This window comes from Spinacia oleracea, unplaced genomic scaffold (genome assembly GCF_020520425.1).
Source record: "Spinacia oleracea cultivar Varoflay unplaced genomic scaffold, BTI_SOV_V1 SOVchr0_166, whole genome shotgun sequence".
Classification (NCBI taxonomy): domain Eukaryota; kingdom Viridiplantae; phylum Streptophyta; class Magnoliopsida; order Caryophyllales; family Amaranthaceae; genus Spinacia; species Spinacia oleracea.
In genome coordinates, this window is record NW_026614494.1 from 12,501 (window position 1) to 22,500 (window position 10,000).

The window sequence follows — 10,000 nt, forward strand, 5'->3', positions numbered from 1 at the left end:
TGCCTGCTGAAGGAAATAATGCCTGGTCCAAGTATGCATTCTATGTTAAGTCTAATAAATGCGGTTCAGTATTAATTAACAAGTTAATAATTCAGTGAGATCAAGTGAGCTGAATGCCTAGCTAGAGGCCGCTTCAGTTCAAGTGGAATTAATGATATTAATCCACAGCTTACTCTTGACTGAACCCGTAGGGTCACACAAATAGTACGTAAACGGATCAAGTATTTAATGGCATTAAATACTCCATCTATGAATATTCGGAACCGACGGATCTTGGTTTCAGTGGGAGCTGAGATCGTCACAGGCAAGAAATGAATACTCCGGAAACGATGATATTGCCGGAAACGGAAATATGGATCGTATCGGAAATATGAATATTATCCAAGTCGTAGATGTTACCGGAAACGGAAACATGGTACGTATCGGAAAATATTATTGGAAATGGAAATATTACCAGAATCGGAAATATTGCCGGAAACGGAAATATTGTCAGAATCGGAAATATTTCCGGAATCGGAATATTGAATATTGTTCGTATCGGAAATAGATTCCGGAAATGGAAATTTAATCGGAAGCGTATCGTACGAATTAGCATCGGACGAGGCCTGCCGGACGAAGGCCCCAGCACGAAGCAGGCCGTCGCCCAGCAAGCACGCACGCCACAGCCCAGCGCGCACAGGCCACGCATGCGTGGGCCGCGCTGCGTGGGCTGCTGCTCGCATGCGTGGGCAGCCCTTGTGGCTGCCGTGTGTGTGTGAGTTTGAGCTCATGCGAGATTCCTGAATCTGCAAGAGTCAGTGTATGATTAAATGTCTATTCCATTGGATAAATTGATTAAGTAGAATCATGTAGAATTCTATTCCAATTAATTCGCATCCTACTAGGATTACGATTCCTTTCCATAACTCTATAAATAAAGGCCTAGGGGTCATAATTTATACACAAGTTTTTAAGTATTCAAAAGTGAGTTTTTGAGAGAAAATCAAACACACATCTTGCTCAAAAGTGCCGAATTTTCTGAGTACCTTAAGGGCGATTCTAGTTGGTCAATCTTAAGGCGGATCCGGACGTGCTGTGGACTTTCTACGGAGGGACGACACTTGGAGTCCTAAAAGACTGTTCTTGTTCGGTTCGGGCGCAGCTAGGGAAGGCACGCAACAAAGAGTATGCATCTAATTATGCTATATGATTATGTGTAAATAATATGTTTCCTGGGTTAATGGTTGTTTCCGCATGATCTATGTAATTGTCATATGTATCATAACCTAACAGTGGTATCACGAGCCCCTTATTATTTTCATAATCTAAATTGCATGAACATGGTTAATATTACAATTTGCAAGAATTAAAAGGGGTGATTAATTTTCGTAATTGTTAATTAATTGCAATTGCGTTTATTTAATTATATGTACGCAGTTTTCGGCATGTTTCTTCATTACTCATCCGAATTGAGTGATTTTTGTGTCAATTCGCATGTAAAAGGCATTCTAAAATTTTGACAAAAATAGTATTTTTCTGCCGAACCCAGAATTCTCAAATTCGAAGCCTAACTATGACTTTTCGAAGGTTTTAGTTTTTCGGATGCAAAATTTCGTAAATTTAAGATGTTAAATTAATATTTGCGATTCCTGTTGATAAATCTTGAATTTTTGATTGACCTACTGCATATGTTTAACAAGTTTGAATGCCTAGTCTTGTTAATTATGCAATCTAATTTGTAATTATGATTAATTGTTGAAAATTAGAATAATTAGAATTAATTTGATTTTCATAATTAATTGTAATTTAATTAGAAACCTATGATTAAAAACCACCATAAAAATTGTAAATTTACGATAAATTTTAAATTTTTATGACCTAGACTTGAATCCATATCAATCGGAAATCAATTGGATAATAAATTTTCGATTTTTCGCCCTAAAATTATGAAATTAATAATATTTATTAATTTGTCATTAATTTTAAATATAAATTTTAAATTTTTATGCGATTCGTTCAAATAACTTGCACGCACGAAGCAATGGACGCTTCGTGTTACCCTTAAGGGGTGTTGTATAATGCGGGCATGCGACGACGAGCAAGGGAGCTCGTCGCCCGTGCGGCACGAATGCAATGAGCAGGGCGTAGTGCACGAGCACAAGGCAGCACCCTGCCTTGTGTCGTGTGCCACGAGCAATGACGAATGGGCATGGGCGAGGGGCGAGCCAAGGCAGTCGCGTGTGGGCAGCAAGCGAGCTGCGCCACAACGCGCGCTGCCTCGCACAAGAGCGCGCAGCCTCGCGCGCAGCGAGCGCAAGCTCGCGTGCCACGAGCGCTGCGCACAGCATCACTCGCGCGCACCACGAGCGATCTCGCGCCCAGCGAGCGATGGCTCGCGCACACCAGCGAGCGATCTCGCGCACCAGCGAGCGATGCTCGCGCGCCAGCGCAGCGACGATCGCGCCCCAGCGCGCGATGGCTCGCGCGCACACAGCGAGCGATCTCGCGCGCCAGCGAGCGAACGCGCGCTCGCGCTGCGAGCGATAGCTCGCGTGCGGTGGGCGCTGTGCGGAGGCTTGCGTATGGGAACAGCAGCAGCTATGCAACGAGCGCATGGGCTGCGCGCACATGGCCAGCAATGGCTGTGTGCGTACGGCCCATGGGCGTGCAACGCGTAGGGGGTTGTTTGCGTTTCGATTAGATCGTTTTGAATGTTAATTTGAAATTTCAGTTCACGTAATTTTAATTAATTTTAAAATTAATAATTTGAATTAATTTCTTGGATTTAATTTTGAATATTATAATATAATAAATGGAATTATTCTAATTATTTTACTAAAATTAAAATCATGAATTAATTTAAATGCGACTGAAATTAAATTAAATTTTTGGATTCAATATAAATTTATATGAGCTTTAAATTTTAATTAAATTTGTATGTTTCCGGTTAGACTAGAAATACAATTTTATGTTTAAAATTAGTAAAGCATATGAATTTATTGGTTTGAGTGGGAGCACTTTTTAGTCATAAACTCTTGATTAGGTCTACAAATCCTTAAGGTTAAAACAACTCGATTAGAATTAATAAGGACTGAATAATTGGTAGATTATTGGTGCCCTTGATTAATTGCTGCAAATGTTTACGTGATGCATAATGTTTTAACTAACCAGCTATGTGGCCATTCATGATAATGAATGGGTGAATGGTATATATTGTATATGTACTGTTTTGCAGGTTATGAAGTGACTAGTATGGCCCAAATAGGATAGAAAATATGGTCTGCGTACCATTAATTTGAATGTAATTGGTCTAAAGCACCAAAGTTATTTTTCAATTCAAATATGGTCTGCGTACCATCAAATAGTTGTAATTAGTTATAGCTTATCCTATTTGAAGAAAATGGTGCCTCCCACGGAGATTTTCAAGACGGACTTTGAAGTCAAAGCTTCAAGATGAAGTCGGGCCATACTAGATCACAAATATCTTATGCATGTTTTAAGTTATTTATTGCTTTAAATATGTCTTAAAATGCATGAGATCAAAAGCTTGATTATGTTGCATGATTAAGGATTTTAGTTCACTTAAAATCTAACCAACATAGTAAGAGCCTTAAGTTCCAACTTAAAAATTGAGTTAAAAGGTGCCATGCCAAAATATACACTTGCTTGGATATCCTTTTACATCAATCTAGTAATAGTTTTCCGCTCAGCGAGGTGTTACTTATTGGTCCTAAAGGGGCAAGGTACACAAATAATTGTGAGTACATGTTAGTTTTGGTGAAACTCAACGATATAAGTAAGGAGTCCTTTATGTCGTGGCAATTCGAGGGTTTACCTAATAAGTTCTTAGACGTACCTATCAACCCAAGAATAGTTTCTAGACTATTAGCAAAAGGCTTTTGCTTACCTAAGATGTCTAGGATTAAGTCGACAAACTGTGCTTAGTTCTTCAATGATTTTAGGATCTTGGAATCATTTTATGCACACCTGCCGGAACACATAACTTGAATAAATGCTTAATAAACATTGAATTATGCATGAATGCTAGAATTTAAGTTTATTAAGAGAAACTGTGAATGGTTTATTTATTTGTTTATTCTTTTCAATTGTAGTTTTAATATGGCAAACAACAATCAAAACTCATCATGGGTTCTGAGCTTATGGTCAAGCTGAACCTGACAATTTCTTGAATGGGAAGCTAGCTAGTTGAAATAGTCAAACTCAATGGACTTGAGTATGTACTATCCATCCCATGCCAAGCTACTATGCCAGAGACATGACCCCTGAGAGATTTACGCCTGGGATGCGGATCTCAAAAAGGTTATGAGTCTCATGCTGAACAATATCCCCTGATGATTGGGCTAGAAGGTTTGTAGCCTATGAACCTTTTACGCTCATCAGAATCTGAGGGATATCTGTCGTAGGAAGTACGGAGGACAGGGACCTGAACGTCCATAGTTTGATTGAATCAATGTCTGGGCTAAAGGTTAGTTCTCCCAACAGGTGTTATAGGATGGAGGTCCAGAAACACATGTTCAGCTCCTTCGCACTAAACAGAGGGTAGGAGTCCCACTGAGGTTCCATGTGGATCTTATGTGTTCATATTTTGGATCGCCTAAGTCTACTAGGAACACCAATAAGCGAAAGGATTGGCAGTCTCTGTCTTGCTCAATTCACTACACAGTGGGTTTGGTCGCTTCAAGCAACAATACCTAAGTGAACCAAGAGAAGAAACAGTTGCAGAATTTATTCACCTTGTCAGAAAGGCTGAAATAGTACTGGACTGTGAAGCCAAAGATTTACTCAAGGCTAGAAAGAGACCATTCAAGAAAGGTGGAAAGTCCAAGGGCAATGCTAAATCAAAGCAGGACAAGTCCACATCAAGCTGTCTTTATTGTGATGGAATAGGCCATTACAAAAGAGAATGTCCAAAGCTAAGGAAGATCAGAAGAACGGAACAGTCGTTCCATCTTCATGTATTTTCGTTATAGACTGTATACTTGCTAATTCAACTTCTTGGGTATTAGATACTGGTTGTGGCTCACACTTATGTTCCAATCCACAGGGACTAAGAAGAAGTAGAAAGTTAAGCAAGGGTGAAGTCGACCTACGAGTGGGAAATGGAGCACGGATTGCTGCATTAGCCGTAGGAACTTACTATTTGTCGTTGCCCTCCGGGCTAGTTTTGGAACTGGAAGAATGTTTCCATGTTCCAAGTCTTACTAAAAACATCATTTCAGTTTCTTGCTTAGATGCTAAGGGATTTTCCTTTATAATAAAAGACAATAGTTGTTCGTTTTATTTAAAGAGATGTTTTATGGATCTGCTAGATTAGTCAATGGACTTTATTTATTAGATCACGACAAACAAGTATATAACATAAATACCAAAAAGGCCAAAAAGGATGATTCAGATCTCACCTATCTGTGGCATTGTCGATTAGGCCATATAACTTGAAACGCTTAGAAAGACTTCAAAGGGAAGGAATTCTAGAACCATTTGACTTAGAGGATTATGGTAAATGCGAATCATGTTTACTTGGCAAAATGACAAAGCAACCTTTCTCTAAAGTTGGAGAAAGAGCAAATGAACTATTGGTTTAATCCATACAGATGTATGTGGACCAATGAGTACAAATGCTAGAGGTGGTTTCAGCTACTTTATCACTTTCACTGATGACTTCAGTAGGTATGGTTATGTCTACTAATGAAGCATAAGTCTGAATCCTTTGACAAATTCAAGGAATTTCAGAGTGAAGTAGAGAATCAATTAGGCAAGAAGATTAAGGCACTGCGGTCTGATAGAGGCGGTGAATATCTGAGCTATGAATTTGATGACCATCTGAAAGAATGTGGAATTCTATCAGAAGTGACTCCTCCTGGAACACCACAATGGAACGGTTGTGTCAGAACGGAGGAACAGAACCTTGCTAGACATGTCAGGGTCAATGATGGGTCAGGCCGAACTTCCATTAGAATTTTGGGGACATGCACTAAATACAGCTGCACTCACTATAATAGAGCTCCGTCTAAAGCTGTCGAAAAGACTCCATACGAATTATGGTTTGGAAAGCCTCCAAATGTGTCTTTTCTTAAGATTTGGGGATGTGAAGTATACGTCAAACGATTAATTTCAGACAAACTTCATCCAAAATCTGACAAAATGTATCCTTGTGGGCTATCCAAAGGAAACAAAGGGGTATTACTTCTACAATACATCTGAGAACAAAGTGTTTGTTGCTCGAGATGGTGTCTTTTTGGAGAAGGATCACATTTCCAAAATGACAAGTGGGAGAAAAGTAGACCTCGAAGAAATTCGAGTCGAACAACAAACTCTAGAGAATGCTCAAGATGACATTCAGGATGAAACTCAGAGATCTTTAGAAGAATCTGGTGAGAATCATGGTCAATCTAGAAATGTTACCCCGCGTAGATCGCAAAGATATAGATCTCAACCGGAAAGGTACTTAGGTATTTTGACGAACGAGAGCTATGACGTTCTATTACTTGAAAGTGATGAACCTGCGACTTACAAGCAAGCTATGACGAGCCCTAGCTCCAAGCAATGGCAAGAAGCCATGCAATCTGAATTAGACTCCATGTCTGAAAACCAAGTATGGGATTTGGTCGATTTGCCAGATGGCTACCAAGCCATTGGAAGCAAATGGGTTTTCAAACTGAAAAAGGACAAGGATGGGAAACTTGAAGTTTTCAAAGCTAGATTGGTTGCAAAAGGTTACAGGCAAGTCCACGGTGTGGATTACGATGAACCTTTTCACCAGTTGCAATGCTAAAGTCTATTCGAATAATGTAGCAATCGCTGCATATTACGATTACGAAATATGGCAGATGGATGTCAAAAACTGCTTTCCTTAACGGCGTTTTAACAGAAACTGTGTTTATGACACAGCCTGAAGGTTTTGAGGATCCAAAGAATGCTAAAAAGGTATGCAAGCTAAGAAATTCAATCTACGGATTGAAGCAGGCATCCAGGAGCTGGAATATCGTTTTTGATGAAGCGGTCAGTGACTTGGTTTCATCAAGAACGCGGACGAATCTTGTGTATACAAGAAGGTCAGTGGGAGCAAAATTGGCTTTCCTAGTATTATATGTCGACGACATATTGCTTATCGGAAATGACATTCCTATGTTGAACTCTGTCAAGATTTGGCTTGGGAAATGTTTTTCGATGAAGGATCTAGGAGAAGCACAGTACATATTGGGCATCAAGATTTACAGAGATAGATCTAAAAAGATGATTGGACTTAGTCAAAGCACTTATATCAATAAGGTGCTTGATAGGTTCAAGATGGCGGACTCCAAGCGAGGCTACCTACCCATGTCTCATGGAATGACTCTAAGCAAGACTCAGTGCCCAAAAACACTTGATGAGCGTAGACGAATGAATGGGATTCCATATGCATCATTGATTGGTTCAATAATGTATGCTATGATATGTACACGCCCGGATGTTGCGTACGCACTCAGTGCTACGAGCAGATACAGTCAGACCCAGGAGAGGCGCATTGGGACTGCTGCCAAGAACATTCTGAAGTACCTGAAAAGGCACAAAGATGACTTCCTGGTCTATGGTGGAGATGATGATTAATTGTTAAAGGCTATACGGACGCAAGTTTCCAAACCGACAAAGATGATTTCAGATCACAGTCTGGGTTTGTCTTCTGCCTCACGGAGGAGCAGTAAGCTGGAAAAGTGCTAAGCAAAGCACCATTGCGGATTCTACAACTGAAGCGGAGTACATTGCTGCACATGAAGCAGCAAAGGAAGCTATATGGCTAAGGAAGTTCATAGGAGAACTTGGTGTAGTCCCCTCCATTAAAGGACCAATAGCCCTGTATTGTGATAATAACGGAGCTATTGCACAGGCAAAAGAGCCTAGACACCACCAGAGAGTCAAGCATGTACTTCGTAGATTTCACCTTCTACGAGAGTTCGTTGAAAGAAAAGAAGTCGAGATAAGCAAAATTGGAACTGATGACAACATATCAGATCCATTAACTAAACCTCTGCCGCAAGCGAAGCACAACTCGCACACTGCAGCTATGGGAATCAAGCATATTGGAGAATGGCTTTGATGTCTCTGATTAATGTTTTAAAGTTTTAGAGTTTAAATCTTTGTAAAACATTATTGGTTAATCATTCACAATAAATGAAAGGAATTCATGTTCCATTTAATTTGTGGTATTAAATGATGAGTCCCTTCAACTTGACGATATATTCAGATAGACGTCAGGAGCCAGTCCTGTGACTAAGAAATGTCTATCAAGTGAACTTGAATGTCAAAGGTTGAAAATGGTCCCTAATCGGAGTTTTCTATAAAATTGGACGCATAGAAAACGTTAGAACGATTAGAATGCAAGATGACTAGTAGTTCTGTTTCTTGAACTATGTGGACATGGCAATGTCATAATCATTTGAATAGATACTTACTTTGGAAGACTAGGTATCGGACAAGACCTATGAAACTTTACTGTAAGAGATGAAAGTCTGTCATAAGTAAATTTCATTAATTATTAGACACTAAATCCTCAATACCTGAGTGATTTGAGATTACCTTGTTGAGAACTGGTTGCTTTGACGTTGACCAACCGTCGCACCGTAAAAGGGAGGCTATAAAGGCAACGCTCAGGTAATACACCTATCAACGAAGTCTAATCTCAAGATCGCAAGATTGGGATTGTCCTCCATAAATCGGGAAGAGATGCTTAAAAGTTGTACAAGGCCACTCGGAGAGCTAGAAACTGTGAAATGCATGGCCGGTGCTCGGATGAATCATAGCTATGATTATCTGTTTATTGATCAGTTGAACTCTGAAACGAGGAACACCTCTGGACATAATAAGGATGACAACTCTTACCTTATGTTCAAGAGCAAGCATCGAGCGACCAAGGAATTAGGAAATGCACACTTGTCCCTAAGGACAACTGGGAGACTGAAGGAAATAATGCCTTGGTCCAAGTATGCATTCTATGTTAGTCTAATAATGCGTTCAGTATTAATTACAGTTATAATTCAGTGAGATCAAGTGAGCTGAATGCCTAGCTAGAGGCCGCTTCAGTTCAAGTGGAATTAATGATATTAATCCACAGCTTACTCTTGACTGAACCCGTAGGGTCACACAAATAGTACGTAAACGGATCAAGTATTTAATGGCATTAAATACTCCATCTATGATATTCGGAACCGACGGATCTTGGTTTCAGTGGGAGCTAAGATCGTCACAGGCAAGAATGAATACTCCGGAAACGATGATATTGCCGGAAACGGAAATATGGATCGTATCGGAAATATGAATATTATCCAAGTCGTAGATGTTGCCGGAAACGGAAACATGGTACGTATCGGAAAATATTATTGGAAATGGAAATATTACCAGAATCGAAATATTGCCGGAAACGGAAAAAATTGTCAGAATCGGAATATTTCCGGAATCGGAAATATGAATATTGTTCGTATCGGAAATAGATTCCGGAATGGAAATTTAATCGGAAGCGTATCGTACGAATTAGCATCGGACGAGGCCTGCCGGACGAAGGCCCAGCACGAAGCCAGGCCGTCGCCCAGCAAGCACGCACGAGCCACAGCCCAGCGCGCACAAGGCCACGCATGCGTGGGCCGCGCTGCTGGCTCTGCTCGCATGCGTGGGCACCCTTGTGGCTGCCGTGTGTGTGTGAGTTGAGCTCATGCGAGTTCCTGAATCTGCAAGAGTCAGTGTATGATTAAAGTCTATTCCTATTGGATAAATTGATTAATAGAATTCATGTAGAATTCTAATTCCAATTATTCTCATCCTACTAGGATTACGATTCCTTTTCCATAACTCTAAATAAAGGCTAGGGGTCATAATTTATACACAAGTTTTAAGTATTCAAAGTGAGTTTTTGAGAGAAATCAAACACACATCTTGCTCAAAAGTGCCGAATTTTCTGAGTACCTTAAGGCGATTCTAGTTGGTCAATCTTAAGGCGGATCCGGACGTGCTGTGGACTTTCTACGGAGGG